The sequence below is a fragment of the Bison bison genome, unplaced genomic scaffold, assembly GCF_000754665.1.
Source record: "Bison bison bison isolate TAMUID 2011002044 unplaced genomic scaffold, Bison_UMD1.0 scf7180017864162, whole genome shotgun sequence".
Lineage (NCBI taxonomy): Eukaryota > Metazoa > Chordata > Mammalia > Artiodactyla > Bovidae > Bison > Bison bison.
The window spans coordinates 4,477,603-4,478,150 of NW_011494734.1; positions in this window are offsets into that span (position 1 = coordinate 4,477,603).

The window sequence follows — 548 nt, forward strand, 5'->3', positions numbered from 1 at the left end:
CTTTTCTGACTCACTTCACTCTGTAAATAGGTTCTAGGTTCATTCACCTCATCAGAACTGACTCAAAGGCGTTCCTTTTTATGGCTGAGTAATATTCCATTGGGTATATGTATCACAACTTCTTTATCCATTCCTCTGTCGATGGACATCTAGGTTGCTTCCATGTTCTAGCTATTGTAAATAGTGCTGCAATGAACAATGGGATACATGTGTCTTCTTCAACCCTGGTTTCCTCAGCGTATATGCCTAGGAATGGGATTGCTGGGTCATATGGTGGTTTTATTCCTAGTTTTTTAAGGAATCTCCATACTGTCTTCCATAGTGGTTATATCAATTTACATTCCTACCAACAGTGCAAGACCATTCCCTTTTCTCCACACCCTCTCCAGCATTTATTGTTTGTAGACTTTTTGATGATGGCCATTCTGACCTACGGTATGAGGTGATATCTCATTGTGATTTTGATTTGCATTTCTCTAGTAATGAGCGATGTTGAGCATCTTTTCATGTGTTTGTTAGCCATCTGTATGTCTTCTTTGGAGAAATGT